This window comes from Schistocerca gregaria, chromosome 5, assembly GCF_023897955.1.
Source record: "Schistocerca gregaria isolate iqSchGreg1 chromosome 5, iqSchGreg1.2, whole genome shotgun sequence".
NCBI lineage: Eukaryota > Metazoa > Arthropoda > Insecta > Orthoptera > Acrididae > Schistocerca > Schistocerca gregaria.
This window is the reverse complement of record NC_064924.1, coordinates 451,385,836-451,402,824: the sequence shown is the minus strand read 5'-3', so window position 1 is coordinate 451,402,824 and position 16,989 is coordinate 451,385,836.

Here is a 16,989-nt window from a genome sequence, read left to right as displayed (position 1 = left end):
CCTCGAACTCTACGAAAATGTGCTTTTGCGGACATTACATTGATGATGAAAACTTCTCGTTTTCAACTATTTACCGATTCTGTCAATATTTAGTCCATGTCGGGTCTTGAACTTCAGAGATGTTTATTAAAACCAGATGGATATTAAACCAAAATATCTGAGAATCTTTCGTTTTATGCGTGTAATGTATTCGCAGTTGCGAATATGGGCAACCATTAGCTGTATAATGGAATGACGACTGTAAGAATTTGTACCAGACTGGGTCTAGAAGCCGAATTTCCCGCTTATCAAGAGCAGTCTCCTTACCATTGCACTGCCGGAGCACACCCTTCTGCCAGACCCTAATTTCCGTTAGTCGCCAACTATGTGTCTACAATCTGCACTCGTACATCCACTATGTTTAGTCCATTTATGGATCACACTTTAAGTGTATAAAATATAAGTCAGCCAACCATTACACACAACTTTTTTATATAAAAACATATTAACCAGGTTGCGATAGCTCTAACACTACCTTCACCAGAATGATAAAAGTTACATGAATTCATTTGACAACTCTTAAATTTTTAGAAAACAGTGCTGAAAATTTAAAAATTGTCATGTGAGTTCATGTAACTTTTATCATTCTGATGAAGATAGGCTTAGAGCATTCAAAACCTGATTAATGTGTTTTCATATAAAAAAAAACGTTGTGTGCAGCCGGTTGGCTGACTGTTGCATTTTATATATTTGCATACACGGTTGCTGAGCACACTACCAAGAAATGTTTAAAATATCAACATTTTAATTGAAGAACCCTTGATCGGTATGGGCGGATGAATGCGGTATTGCTGTGGCTGTGTTGCATGTCCGAAGGAACTTTGCATCGCACTTCAGAACAATATAGGTACAGCAATATCGTATCTATCTATTTAGGTTGCACATGATCCACCTGCCAAATGTCAGCCAAATAGTGATGGGCTATCCGCTTGTAAGAAGCTAGAAATGTACAATACTACATATAACGCAATGGTTAAGTGCTGCAGATGCTACCAATATGTTGAAACAAGTCTGAATGACGAGGAACGAATTGGAAGATCGTTTGTCTGTGAAGAACCGGGAATGAGAAGACAATTGGTAGCCTTGGAACTCGATGAGCGATGTTTGACTTTCGAGCTGAAAAACAGCCTCCAACCAGTATTTATCATATTGCACGTTTTTAAAATGCAAATTCGTTGCGACTGCTCATACCTGCTCAAAAAATCTGCATAATCGAGGCAGGAGCAGAGAAGTTGCAGCTGTGTTAGGCCAGTTCTGGTCAGTAGAGCTCGTATTTCGATGCAAGTGTACGTTGCGTGCGTTTTTGTATTTTTTCGCCATTTGGAGAGTAAATGCACATTTCGAATTTTTTTTCAGTATGATAGTACAGATTTTGATACTTGTAGTGCATATTATATCATTTTTCTTACTTTAATGCATATATTACAATAACTTGCATGATAGAATGTTACATTGATACTTTTCATATGGGTCGTGCAAAAAGTGCTGTACATCTGTAAATTCGTAAATTTCGGTGCTGAGCTCAACAGCCTTGGTTCGGCAGCAGATGTCGGTTTAAGTCAATGTACTTCGTGCCGTCTCTCACTGCTGCCAATCCTTGCTGACTACGGTAAGTGGTACGAATTATTAGAGTTGAGTTAGGCGGTACAAAGAGCGTCTTGGCAGCACTGCCAAGATACCGCAGCGCAACTATCTTCCGTTACTTACCCTCTCACCGCAACCGCCTCTTCTGAGGTGGGCTCAGTGCGAAATTTACTGACTGGGTAGCACTTATTATACAAAAGTGAAAAATTTAATCAGTTGTGTGCACGACTTGGGTTCGTGGAACAGTGCGTAAAATACAGAAACTTGTACTAAACCATTTCCATCCGCCATTATATTACAAAGTCGGTCTGCAATGAAACACTTTTCAGTGTCGCTGAGAAAGGAAAGAGGAAATTCTTCACCGACCGGAATCTAACGAATTGGAGTACCTGATACCTTCTGATGAATTACAACATTTATTCAGGATTTCTGACCATGGACGAAATTTCTTTACTTAAGTGTGCATCGGTCACTATTTATGATGTTGAGAGGTGTGCGAGGCAAACGTATGAGAGCAGCTGAAGGAAAGTTTGAGAAACTGGTTGCTGTGTAATGTTTTAGAAGATAATAGAAATAAATATACAACTGGATTTTCATACTGAATATTTTCATAGTTTTGCTGCCTCATTGTGCATGTTTCGTGACATCATACTGAATAAATGAGGATGTGGCACACAAATGCTGACATTTCCACAATTTTTTTAAAAAGATAAGAAAGGCATACGCTATGAGACGCAAAATATAGGATAAGCAGAATATAATTTTTTATTTTTTAAATGGGCACACTGCCATTTGACTGTATTTCTGTATATTTAATTACGATCCACGTTTCTGTGTGAGAAGCCATCTTGACGTTGCGGTTAATAATGAAAACAAGACTAAAGAATAATCAAGACCCGTTCAAAGGATTTGTCGACCTGGAAAAAGCGTTCGACAATTCAAAATGATACAATGTGTTCGAAATTCGCAGAAAAATAGGGGTAAGCTGTAGGAAGAGAAGGGTGATATATAATATGTACGAGAACCAAGACGAAACAATTAGAGTGGACGACCTGGAACGATGCTTTCAGATTTAAAAAATTGTAATACGAGGATGTAGTCTTTCATCCCTACTTTTCAACCTGTACATCGAAGAGGCAATGATGGAAATAAAAGAAAGGTTCAGGAGTGGAATTAAAATTCATGGTGAAAGGATATCAATGATAACATTCGCTGATGACATTGTTATGCTGAGTGAAAGTGAAGAAGAAATACATGATCTGCTGAATGGAATGAACAGTCTGACGCATACACAATGTGGACCGAGAGTAAGTCGAAGAGAGACGAAAGTAATGAGAAGAAGCCGAAATGAAAACAACGAGAAACTTATCATCAGGCTTGATGGTCACGAAGTAGATAAAGTTAAGAAATTCTGCTACATAGGCAGCAAAATAATCACTGATGGACGGAGCAAGCAGGACATCAAAAGCAGAATAGTCCTGGAGAAAAGGGCATTCCTGGCCAAGGGAAGTGTACTAGTATCAAAGATAGACCTTATTTTGAGGAAGAAAATTTACGTGTGGAGCACAGCATTATACGGTAGTGAAACATGGCCTGCGGGAAAATCGTAATAGAAGAGAATCGAAGCATTTGAGATGTGATGCTGCAGACGAATGTTGTAAATTAGGTGGACTGATAAGATAAGGACTGAGGATATTCTGCGTTTGGAGTACATCCAACAAATAATTGAGGACGTAGGTTGCAAGTGCGACTCTGAGATGAAGAGGCTGGCACAGGAGACTACATCGTGCGGGGCCACTTCAAAGCAGTCAGAAGACTGATGACGCAAAAAAAAAAGAAAAACAAAAACGAGTGAAATGAAACGAACTATCACACATTATTACGAAGCTATGGGAAACAAATTGATATTGACGCACTGCATCGTAGAGGTCCCAGCTATACGTACAACAGCGGAAGTCTCTTTAAAAACGTGTATGTACCATTACGAAACCCTTTCTCTAACCACTAGCTGAAGTAATTCTCAGCTATCCAATCTCAGATGACTAGAAGAAAGATGTTGACGATTTATTGTGACCTATTTTCGGAGAAGCCGCAAAATCGAGAGGACTTAATTTGGTATACATCCGTCATTGACGATATACCCACGTTGTTCAAAACAGAGTTTAAGGAAACTGTTTGTGATTTCTTAGAAGATGATCCTGGTTATGTTTAAGAGTTACCTGAAGGTACCGTTCTAATAATAGGCAATGGCACTGACACATCATCGCATTGAGTTACAGTAATACCAAAGGTTTTAAGTAAGTGAAGCAACAATAAATTCAGAAACTTCGGTAAAACATTGTATATTAATATTGCTGTTACCACTTTATAGTTTTTTTCTATGATAACACGTAAGTTGTTACAGATACTTAATATGATACAGTTAGTTAAAAAAAAGGATATATTTGCTTTTGAAAGATATTCAAAGCCGAACATGTCGAAATGGTTCATGCAAATGAGAACATGTCCGTATTTAAACGTGTTATTATAGGAATATTTTCATTGTAGGTTTAATTTACAAGTATGAACTGCCTTTTGGCACAAAAGTCAAGGCGCTTTGCATTGCGATATGTTTTATCCATTCATACGTATGCCAGTAGTAAGTTTGTTGAAAACTACACTTAGTGGACATGTTCGTCTTTGAATATCTCGCCTCAAACGTATGCATGTTCAACGATTTGACAGCGGATGAAAATCAGGGATCCACTGATGAGTTATACAATCACTTTATCACCATAGACAAGCAAGCGGTGGAAACATGCGAAGTCCGCCACCGTTGAAGAAGGTGAATGTCTAACCATATTTGGTGTAAGTGTTGTTAAGCCTTGTCTGGGACTGCCGTGGTGTGGTGGTAACAGATTATGCTGTCAAGGTGCAGCGTCGTAGGAAGTCGTCCAACCCGGTGTTTTTGCTCCACGACAGGGCCCTTGATTAATCTTCACTGGACACAATCGCACTTCCAGCTTCTTTGGGCTCTCATATTATTTTCTTACCTATCATCCATGTTTCCTCCTCCAGCCCCGTCCCCACAGAAAACTCCCCACGCATACTCCTGACCTGCTGTGAAGAAATATTTACTAAGCATGCATATCTAGAATGAGGAACAGGTTATTCTAGAGATCGAATTCTTCCTGAAGAACCAAAGTCCACACTTCTACAGCTACAGTCTCTGCCTAGGCACCAATCATATAAAATGGGTTTCAGCGAAGAAAACATATGAATTGAAGAACCAACATTATCTGCTAGTTTCATAAGAGCAGCTTGATATTTTCCATGTGAGAATCAAACCTTTATCACAGTTGCGCACATTCTTAGTTAATAATTAATTACACTCCTTAGCGTGTAATGAACCATTAACTCTGCTCAGGATGAGGACTTTTATTGTTTCACTACCTTCCTGTGGGTAATTTATGATGAGTTTGAGAAACTGTTGGTGTTTTTTCGTTTTTGCTTTGGATTAGTTACTTTGATTGTCCAGAAAACTTGATTAAACAAAGTTATTTGCTCACGTAGATTGCACTCAGCGATACCATTATCTTATTTAATTTTGTGGTACAGTTATGTTTTTTATAACAAGTGATTATCGTAAAAATGACAGTAATTCTCAAGGAAGAGGTTTTCAGTATAGTATTGAATGTTAGTATCTTTTTCCGGCATTTAGTAAGTCGGGTTTCTACCACTGTCTACCCGAAAAATTTTGTTTTATAATTGTGTGTCGCCATGTTGCACCGGCTGAACACAGTCATTCAAAGTAAAGCATTATGTGCCTAGCCCGGTATCTTTTCCTTGAATTTCACTGGGTTAGGTTTCTCGTTAGGTTTCTTTTCTGTGTCCGATTTGCTGCTGCGGTGCATTTCTTTTATTTTCAACACTTTCGAGCAGGACCGAGTTTCCGGTCCCACACGGTCACACATGATTAATTGTTAGGACCAATTCTAACATTAAAGTCGGGATACAATAAGATCAATTACAGTTAAGCTATGCACTTTAGAATTATTTTCAGGTTAAATTTAAGTAATGTTCCGTTCTAGCTTCATTTCGTTGTCAGACGGTCTTATTCTTACAGTGCAGTGTTACATTCGCGGGTTTATCGTTTAAAGTTTAGAACTTCATTTATTCAGCTTGCGTACATAAAATCACACTGTATTTTATTAGAACAATTTTGGACAGTTATTATTTCAAAACTGCGAGTAAACCAGACAGAGAGAAATCTATGGAGGAGCAGAGGCAATTACCTTCGCGGCGAACATAGCAAAGAAAATTGGGAGACTCGTGGTAGACAATTTCAAGACTTTCTATTACCTCAGAAGCAAATTATCACATGACGGGGGTAAGCAGCGAAAATGTGAGAAATACGCAACGAGAGAACTTCCCCCTAAAACAGAAGCTAACGAGAATTTACACCTAGGGCGCCGTGTTGCATAGACCAAAATCCCAGTACTTGTGGTGGTAGAGAAGGACGGTGAAAATTGAATGGTCTGATAAGATGAGAAATGAATAGGTACCTTGGAAAATCAGAGAGAAATGGAACATGTCGTTGCACGATAAAGGTATTTCTAAGGACTCTAAGCACTGTCAATTCAATGAAACAAATAGAGACTACAATTAGGTTCAATTTAAACTGGTACGGTCACACAGATAAATTTAGGCAGAAGTCGAACGAAGGACTGTGTTTTATTAGCAGAATACTACAAGGGTGAAACAGGTCCACTAGAGAGACGTCTACACTGGGATTGTCTGTTCTCTTCTGGAATATTGCAGCGCTGTGTGGTACACTCACCAGACACGACTGACGGAAAACATCGAAGGAGTTCAAAGAAGGGCAGCCCGTTTTTTGTTATCGCGAAATAGGGGGCAGAGTGTCACGCTGAATGTGATGGCAGTCTTTAAAACAAAGGTGTTTTTCGTTGCAGTGAGATATTTGCACGAAATTTAATTAAAAAACTTTCTCCTCCGAATGCGAAAATATTTTTGACAGCCACAGACATAAAGAGAAATTATCGTCATTCGAAACATCAGAGCAACCACGGAGAGATTTAAATTTCATTTTTTCGCGAGCACTGTTCGAGAGTGGAACGTTAGAGAAATAGTCTGAAGGTGGTTCGATTAATCCTCATCAAGGCAATAAAATGTGAATTGCAGAGTACTTATGAAGATGTAGGTGTAGGTGTAGATGTAAATGTAGCTGTGACAAATACTAATTACAACACAGTGTAGTGTGACAGAAGTTGCCGTAAGACACCATGAAATAACTATTGTTACATTAGAGAGCCGCAGAAGGCTAAATTTTCAGGGAAGACAAGTTTATAAATATATACACCAAAGAATTTGAGGTTACTGTACATGGGTGGTACTATGAGGTATGGAGACAACATAGGAGAGGAAATCTTGGTGGGCTATATCAAACCGCTTAGGAGTCCATGACTCATAAAACAAAAAGTACACAAGTCTGCTTACTTTTTACCAAACACGTTAGGAAAAATATACACAGCTCTGTTTCTTACTGTATGTACATACGAACTATGTGACTAAATAGACTGAAACATGTTACTTTATTGCAACAAATATTAAAATAAATGTACATGCATGAATATTCTAAGGATTTTAACATTGCCTTCTTTGTTTCTCTGTTTTTGCTGTGCTTTTTGATATCTGTAATGTGTGAACAGTTTTTAGATATCCTGCATATTAGCGAAACTGGATGCGTTGTTCAGTAGCCATTGGCGTCGCGGGCTGGCGTGTTGCGGTAAGCCACATCAGACCCGGTCGTCAGCGTACATTTTGTTATTTAGAAGTTATCGTTTCTAGAAAATTCTCGACATTAAAATGTTTGCTTATTCAGGAGAACTCGATGTTTATATAAACAGGAGCACTATCCGTCCAGCAGGCACTTGTGTTCCGTCTTTACGTTGGCGGCCGTGATAGTAATGCGTCCAGCGCTATGGCGTTGTAATGCACTGACGACCCTACTTTCAGATTTTGTCTTGATTGTGGTCTCGACGTAACTGTATGTTCATATAAAACGTGCCTTTACGAAAGCCAGATGAATGCAAAAAGACCCAACAAATAATAAAACCATTCCAAAGTACTGATAGGCTTTACGGTTTTCAGATCACAACGCGCATCCTACATTACATTCCGAAATAAAGTGACACAAATACGTATAAATTCCAGAATAATGCGCTGTTGTAGTTAACTCGCTCATATTCATATTTTAAAATGGTAGTTGTTACATCTACTTAAACCTAACCAACCTAAGGGCATCACACACATGCATGCCCGAAGCAGATTCGAACCTGCGACCGTAGTGGTCGCTTGGCTCCAGACTGTAACGCCTAGAACCGCACGGTCACTCAGGCCGGCTGTATGTTTCCACTTCTATGTAACTCGCCCTAGCTAACGCTGCAGCATATCACCTTCGATACCCTTAAAGCACTCGCGATGAAAACTGGTATACATAGACATTTGAGCACATGGCATATTTTCGCGCTATCCACTTTACTGTAACTCGCCAATGCATGGCGCTACATCCTATTAAATTCTGTACCGTTCAGTCGATCACAAAAATCATATCGACACCCCGATCCTCAACAATAACAAATACTGGAAAATGAAAAATTCACCAAAAACTAGTCGCCTCTTACGTCCCAAGACGCACAAATTGGTGGTGATAGTTACACCCTATACAGACATCCAAAACCAGCTCATGGAGGATATACAACTAACTATTAAAATCAATAACGTTGATTTAGAGATTGGTAAGCAATGGATTCTCCCCTACTCTTGCATTCTTTCGAAATCATTCGCTGCACGTATCAATAAAGAGGCCTGCAGTTCAGTTAAACCGATCCAATAAAACTGTCAATACGTAAATAAAGGTAGTGATATGACACTTTCCGATTTCCGGATCCCAATGCACCAATTAGTGTAGTCTAACAATCTCAGGTGGGACCCTATGTCAGCAGTATTGAAGTTGTATGGCGAATTTTGGTTTCCCTCCCTTGCGCCTCAATGTTTACTTGGTAAACGGTCAACGGGTCTCTTACATGATAGATAATGCAGCCCAGAGATCTGCAACTCCACCAAACGCAAACTAGATCGCCTTTTTATAGTTATAAGAAACTGACGAATTCGCAAAGGCGATGCTGTATCACGAAGTCCCGCACTATTACACTAGGAATCAAACGACGAAGAAATTTTGCAGAAGAAAAAGAGAAGTTAAGAATTCTTCGGTAGATGACATATAATCTACTAGCATAATGGGATTGGTATGTAGGGATACTGTTCATCCCTATAATGGTGAATGTTGATATGTGCGAGTGCTGTTCAAATGAAGGACCAACATCATTTCAAGCAGTCAAAACCATCGATAGTAAAATTTGTAAGACACACAGGGATGCATTGTCAAACTCGGTTTGATGGAAAATGATAAACATCGGAGAAACACATTGACAGAAGCATCTGAAACACCTCATGCTTTCCAAATATCAGCTCACTTCACCATAATTTGGAGAAGATGTGTGCCTTGCGTTCTGATCCGAAACATCGACTGGAAAACCACATAGGAATATGAGTGAAGACATACAGTGATGAGATAAAACATAGCTTAATAGCGTGTTTGTCCGGAATACATCATTGATTCTGCGTATCAGTGATCCGACAGTTTGTTGGTAGGTTTGTAGGGAAATGTGGCATTAGATGTCTACGCTTAGATCATGTAATTCGCGTTAATAATGGGCCGTTGATTTAAAGACCAGGTGATGATGCTCGATAGCGATTCGGATGGGTTCCATAGGATCCACATCAAGCGAATTTGGTCGTCGAGACATCAAAGATCACTTTAATGCTCCTCACACCGCTGTAGCATGGTTCTCGCTCCGATACACGGACAATTATATTGCTGAAAGATGACATCGCCGTCGGTGAAGGTACCAAGCATGAATGGATGCAGGTGGATCGCAGGTGTCAGCGGGTCTTCGATTATTACGGCAGGTCCCATGCAAGCACAGAAGAATGTTTCCCGCACCTTAATAGTGCTCCCACCAGCCTGTGTCTGTCGCCCTGCACGTTTCGAACCGCAGTCCACCTCGATGACGGCTTTTGTGGAGACAACCATGGATCTAGTGCAGCGAAAATGTCATTCGCAAGGCTGAGCGCAAACTGTGACGCGTATAGCACGTGTGACGTGATACAGGGTACGTTCCGAAAGTAATGCAATTGAATTTCCCGCGCCGCTCCTAGTAGTCGGAGTGGGAGCGGGCCACATGGAGTAGGTGGGGGGGACGCTAAGCTTTGCCGCGAAACCGGTTTCAGTGCTCTCCGTGCTGTGGAAGCGGCAGGACGTCTGTTATTTTAAACCTCTGCGCCGACCGCGTCACGGAAAAAATGGAATCGGAAATTTCAAGTGAACTTTTGCAACGTGTTGAAATTGAACCTGATTATTTGGACAACGTCATCAGTGGTGATGAAACCTGGGTTTTTGAATACGACCCCGCCAAAGCTCTGAGTGGCACACTGATCAGTCCCCCAAGCCCAAAAAGGCAAGAATGAGCAAATCAAAAGTGAAAACAATGCTCATTGTCTTTTTCGACAGCAAAGGAGTGGTCCATAAGGAGTTTGTTCCTCAAGGACAGACAGTTAACGCTGCCTACTACGTGGATGTGCTGGAAAGACTCCGCAAAAGGGTCGTCAGGACGAGAAAGGACATCTCCGCTACCTGGCAACTCCATCACGACAACGCGCCTTGCCACAACGCGCTACGAGTCCGCGAGTTCCTGGCCAAACACCAGGTGCCAACGCTGCCCCCCCCCCCCCCCCCTATAGTCCTGACCTCGCCCCAGCTGACTTCTTTTTGTTTCCTAGGATTAAGTCAGCCCTGAAAGGAACCCGTCTTTCGTCCATAGACGAGATCCAATCCGCCGTGACGAAGACCTTGCGAGAGGTCCCAGAAGACGCCTTCCAGGGCGCGTACCAGTCATGGCAGAGTCGCGGGAAAAAATGTGTAGAGGCCCAAGGACAGTACTTTGAAGAATTTTAAGTGTTTGTGCAAATCTGTTCAATAAATTACTTTAAAAAGATAATTGCATTACTTTCGGAACGCACCCTGTACGTCACTACAGGGCACCCTCTGCACGTACCGCGCTTATCCCGCGCTTATTGAGACGCGCACACTTACTTTGCACACGATGGTTGGCAACACCCTCCGCTGACAATATCGAAGCGCGCGCAACCTGTGATCTTTCTCAAACGCTTTTGCACAAACTAATCTGTAAAGATATTTGGATTGGGCCTTACTTGTATTGTTATATGTGAGCTTCGTGGCGAAGTACCTGTCATCTCGCTGATGGTAATAATTACCGTGATATACACATTTCAGTAACAAACTACGCAAAACTCGAAAAGTTTTCAGTGAAAAAGAGGGGTCGTTATGATTCTACGTTTGGTGCCCTTTTATACAATACGTTGCTGCGTATCAAATTTAGTTAACATATTGAATTTTTCTTTAGAATTGGGAGGAGATCTCTGTCTGTCTCCGATCTCGAGAAAATGGATCCTACGCAGCGCGTTCACTCCTCACTCAAGATATCGAAACGAGATTTTAGCGAATGATAGCACACAAGGAGGAGAGTATTTTTTCAATTCGTGAACACACAGAACTTCCTTTTCTATAGCAACATATCAGAAGTTATACTTTCTATTTTATTTTTTTCACTTCAGAGTTTGTTATGTTTTAAAAGTTAGCGATGGTTAGTGAAACAGGAATTTCCTAGTATGAAAATAAACATAATATTTCTTCTCTTATGTTACTGCAAACCGACACAATGATGTTTTTCGTAAGCTATTGAGCTCTCTGGTCGCCAGTTACTTGTTTAATGAGACACTCTGTTTCAGAATTCTATGGCAATAACTGCTGCAAGATGAGTTTGTGCAAATTATACTGTGTTTTGGCAAAATAAGTACAATTAAACCCGTCAAAAAGAGAAATGTGGCCGTTACACATAAATGGCGATGCTTCTTCGAATGAGAAAAGTTTAACAATTCTCACAAAAAGGAAGTGCCAATTCTGTTGGAATTTTGGTTGAATCCCCGTGACCCATGATATTTTTAACACTGAATGACTGTAATGCGAACTTACCAAAGGTTTTTATTCCTTTTCTTCATCTGAGCAGTATTAAAATAATGACGAGGGTAACCGTCAGGCGGAATGATAGCCACATGCCAGATGCTCATTACTTATCAACGCCTTGCAAAACTGACAATGTCTGATTCGCGGATAAAGTAGTCGTTACTGAGAAAAGTAAACAATTGATCCGTAGCACAATACAATGGTCAGTGTATTGTCAGCATCTGAGAATGCGGAAGCTAGCCAGGTGTGCCCTGTGAGCGGAAGAGTTCACGTCGTTCGAAAAACATTGTCATGAAAGTGCACCTGCCTTTATCAGCAATACACTTCAGAGAATTAAAAATATCAAATCACAACACTCTTTCAGGATAGTCGTACTTTCGGAGTAATACCTTACCACTTCTTTATTTTTGTAGCCTGTTGTATAATTACACTTTATTAAATGTTGATCATGCGTATGCAACCACGGAAATGCTTTTTCTTGACACGATGAGCCAATTAAAACACTGTTATTCGTGAGGGCTTCTCGAATGTTTCTGCCTTTGAGAGGAAGTGTGACGTCCACAAGTACGCAGTATAATTATCTTATAACATTCTTATCCAAGTAATGATAGTGAAACTTATACATTTCCGATTTTGGACGCTTTTTAAAAAATGGCTCTAAGCACTATGGGACTTAACATCTGAGGTCATCAGTCCAAAAAATGGATCTGAACACTATTGGACTTAACATATATGGTAATCAGTCCCCTATAACTTAGAACTACTTAAACCTAACCTCACACACATCCATGCCCGAGGCAGGATTCGAACCTGCGACCGTAGCAGCAGCGCGGTTCCGGGCTGAAGCGCCTAGAACCGCTCGGCCATAGCGGCCGGCTGGACGCATGTTACCAGGAGCACAAAGAAGCCATACCTGTGGAGATTATACCGTTTCTACCTCTTGTAACATATCGCAGAGAGAGGCCAACATAGGAGGCAGCAAGTAGATAACCTGGTTTTACTTTCCTGCCTTGCTTCTAAGCTGGCTAATGGCTCAACAGTTATTAAACTTTTTGACAAAAGAGTAAACAAAACAAAACAAGAAACTATAGAGGTATATGTAATTGATAACTACTATGTACTAACGAAAAGAGATGGAACACTTAAACGGCGAAAAACGAAACACTTCTAAGTAACAATGAAATTCAGTATACCGGAAGGCTGTATTTTTCGGATGGACAATACTTTCACTGCCCCTGTGCGCCATGCCGAAGTGATATGGCAGGACTGCCTTCCCGCATGATCACGTGGCTCTCAGTGCGAGAAACTCGGCCACAACCACAAGGCCGCTAGATATGGCGCAGGCGCGCGTCGCGTCGCAGTCGCGTCGCGTCGCAATTTCCTAGGTCCCATTTGAACCTGTGAAGTTACAAAAATGCGCTCTACGCTGCGCCGCGCCACACGCGCTATACGCGTCCAAATTTGCGCTAGTATAGAGCTGACACACTCCATTTATCGACCGTCGAATATCGATGGCCCCTTCCCCACTGCAATCGCAACCCGCAATGTCGTTTGGCCAACATGTGAACAAGTAGGGGTGGTCTGCTGCGGAGCTCCATGTTCAGCAATGTACGATGAACGATGTGCTTCGAAACACTTGTGCGTGCAGCAGCATTGTGCTCTTTCACCTCTGCTCTGTTCTACTTTATAGAGCAGACAATCCTCTGAAGTTGCTGAGGAAGCAGAGAGCACTGTCGTTTAAAACGTAGTCACTGCACCGCTGACAAACAGAAATTATGCGAAATGAAAGCAGCTGTCAGAAGGAGAATGAGAGATTCTTTCAACGAATTTGCAAGCATTATTTTATCTGCAGATTATAAAAATAACCTCAATAAAATTTGGTCGAACGTAAAATCTATGAACGCTACAAACAATTCAATACCTTCTCTTGCTGATAGTACGGGTAATGTAACTGATGATGATAAACAGAAGGCCGAAATTCTAAACCTAGCTTTCAAAAACTCGTTTTCGAGAGAGGACTGCAGCACCATTCCCCCTTTCAATTATCGAACAAACGAAAGGATGGCTGACATAGTGTTTAGTGTATCTGGGATTGTAAAACAGTTAAAATTCTTAGACCCCAAAAAGGCATCCGGCACAGACGGTACCCCCGTAAGATTTTATGTTGACTATGCTACAATTATAGGATCATTCTTACCCGTCATCTATCAGAGATCATTGGGACGGCGGGAAATTCCACGGGACTGTAAGAAGGCCCAGATGATAACAATCTACAAAAATGGCAAAAAATCGGATGCACATAATTACCGGCCAATTTCAGTGCTATCGATTTGTTGTAGAATCATGGAACATATTTTGTGTTCAGACATAATGACCTCTCTACACTCTGAGAAGCTCATCTGCAGAAACGAGTTCGGTTTTATGAAACAGCGCTCGTGCGAGATTCATGATGTGCATGATATACAACAGGCTCCAGATACCAGCTCCCACGTTGATGCCATATTTCTCGACTTTCGAAAGGCGCTCGACTTCGTTCCACACTGCCGCTTGCTCCAAAAAGTACGCGCTTACGGTCTGTCCGATGACGTATGCGGTGGGACAGAAAGTTTTCTAACAGACAGGGAGCAGTATGTCGCCCTGAACGGGGTGACTTCAACAGAAACAAGCGTAACTTCAGGTGTGCCTCAGGGCAGCATCTTAGGTCCTCTGCTTTTTATGATTTACATAAACGATCTGATTTATGGTACTGACAGCGGCCTTAGACTGTTTGCCTGTGTTGCTGTAGTCTACAGGAAAGTAGTATCACACGAAAGTTGTGAACAAATCAGTGAGTATTTGCAGAAAATAAATGCGTGGTTCAATGACCGGGAGTTACCTCTCAGTATTAGTAAGTGTAACCAACTGCGTATAAAAAGGCGAAAATCCCCATTAATCTACGAATACAAAATAAATGACCAGTCTTTGGAGTTGGTAACGTCCGTCAAGTATCTGGGTGTGACTATTCGAAATTATCTCAAATGGAATGATCAGATTACACAAGTAAAGGGTAAGACGAGCTCTAGATTGCGGTTTATTGGTAGAATCCTGAAGCGATGCAGTCCTTCAACAAAGGAAATGCTTACAATAAGTTAGTTCGTCCAGTCTTGGAGTAATGTTCGTCTGTATGAGAGCCTTACCAGTTGGGCCTGATTCAAAAGATTGAGAAGGTCCTAAGGAGAGTGGCAAGTTTCATGACTGGTGCATTTAGCCATCACGACAGCGTTACAAATCTCATAAAAAGTTTGACGTGGGACACACTTGCAGATAGACGGCCCGCGCTAAACAGAAGGGGCTGCTCACTAAATTCCGAAATCCTATCTTCACCGAAGATGTAGAGCATGTATTATTACCACCAACTGTCAAATTGCGCAATGGTCACGATTCAAAGATAAGGGAAATACGAGCTCCTACTGAGGCGTCTAGACAGTAGTTTTCCCACTCGCGAATTGTGCCCTCCGCCACACACCGTTTGGTTGCTAGTGGAGTATATATGTAGATGTAAGTAGATGTAGATGAACCCCACGGTCTGTGAAAAGTCGTGGACGTCCAAACATTTAGCTCCGAGCGGTAATTTCACAGCCCTTCTTCCTCTTTCCGCAGATGCTCACGATGGTAGCACGTGGACATTCGGACAACTTCGCCGTTTTGGAGGTACTCGTTCACAGGCTCTGCTTAATAACAATCTGCCCTTCCTTCAAAATCGCTTATCTCAATGGATTGCAGCCTATATCTTCACGAGGGTGATGACCCGTCCGTGTCTGCCCCGCTTACATGTTGTCGTTACCGCATCATGTGCCCGCTACGGCACCAGGCGGCATCCAACGTCACGGTGGGCAGTGGCCACACTGTTTTGTCTTCTCTGTGTACTTTTCGGAACACTGCTCGGCCTGGACCGGATGGACAGTATTCAGAAGACATTTTCAATGAAAAACTGACATCACTTTAAGATATGTATATGTGGATTAACAACAAAATCCACAGTTTGGGCTGCTTTAACCGAAAGTGACAAAACGATAATTTCGTTAGGGAAGTATTGCGAGAAAACAATATGACGTCGATGCACTCCATGTTGAGGCAAAGAAAAACAAACGATCAACGACTCGGGTATGACACAGTTATGGAGCAAATGCTAGGCAGAAATAGTGGACTTCTTTTCTTGGAGCAGTAGGTGGCAAAGACCAAACATTTCTTCTTATAGTCCCCGAAATTCTAACGTAGACTACTATGGCTGTGGCAGCATGGGGAACTGAGGCAACTCTACTTGATTGAGAGCACGAGGCGCATACTATTCTCAAGCTGACGTTGAATTTAAATTTAGCTACAACAATACCAAGAACAACCCAAATCACTATTTGGAACTATATTACCGAGGTCTATAACAAAGAGATTATCGAAGCAATTTGGGGTCAAGTCGGTGAAGCTCTGATATTACTCACCGTGATTTCTGTCAAACTGTGCCCGTCATTCCAGTATTAATAATAGTAAAAGACTTGAACGCGTGCCTAAAGATTTTGGCTCTCTGGAGACTTGTAAAGAAAACTACATTGTCGGCCAATACGCGTGGGCATTTATTTCGATATGTTGCTGCACAAACATTTGCGAGGCTACTGTTTGGTATGGGGAACGACAAACTACCGGTTCTTCCAGAAACGCAGGGGATATCGTTCCCACTGCACTTCAGTCAACTTTAGTCATCAACCGAAGATATAGTAAAGAAAGTTTTTCGGAACATCGCCAACAATTTCAGGTATCACGAGTGGCAATGCGAGCGAGTTCTCTTAGCTCCAGACAAGGATGACATCAGTGAACCAATAATAACATTCAACTAATAATTCTTGCTGTGGTGGGAAATTTGGAAATTGGAAATTTGTGGTAAGTTCCTAACGGACCAAACTGCTGAGGTCATCGGTCCCTAGGCTTAAGCACTATGTAATATAACTGAAACTAGCTTACGCTAGGGATAACACACACACCCATGCCAGAGAGAGGACTCGAACCACGGACGGGGGTACCGGCGCCTCAGACCTCACGCCTACTCTGCGCGGCGGTTACGAAAGACAAATCTATTGACATACTTACAGAAGATGACCAAGGTGATAATTATGTAGTTGAATTTCTCAGTTCATTGGAGCCTGCTGGTATGCCACAGAACATAGTGACGT